The sequence below is a fragment of the Buteo buteo genome, chromosome 6 (genome assembly GCF_964188355.1).
Source record: "Buteo buteo chromosome 6, bButBut1.hap1.1, whole genome shotgun sequence".
NCBI classification, from domain to species: domain Eukaryota; kingdom Metazoa; phylum Chordata; class Aves; order Accipitriformes; family Accipitridae; genus Buteo; species Buteo buteo.
Window position 1 is genome coordinate 43,586,077 of NC_134176.1, and position 295 is coordinate 43,586,371.

Consider the following 295-nt stretch of genomic DNA (forward strand, 5'->3'; position numbering starts at 1 on the left):
ACAAAGGAGCTGGCCCTGCGGAGGAAAACCAGGGGCAGGAATGAGCCAAGACCCTACGGCGCTTGCCCAAGAGCTCCCACGTGCCGCTTCCCTTCACCCAGCCTGGCCAGCTCTCGAGGGCTTGTTGCCACAAGTGCCAGCCCACACCTGGGCCAGGAGCCCTGCAGCACCTCTGCAGGTACCAGGGTGAGGAGGAGGAGGAGGAGGGAAGCACCATCACCTCTGGCTCAAGGGCCACGGGAGGGCAGCCCCCAGCAGCAGGGTGAGCAGCAGGAGCCAGCACCGCATGATGCGC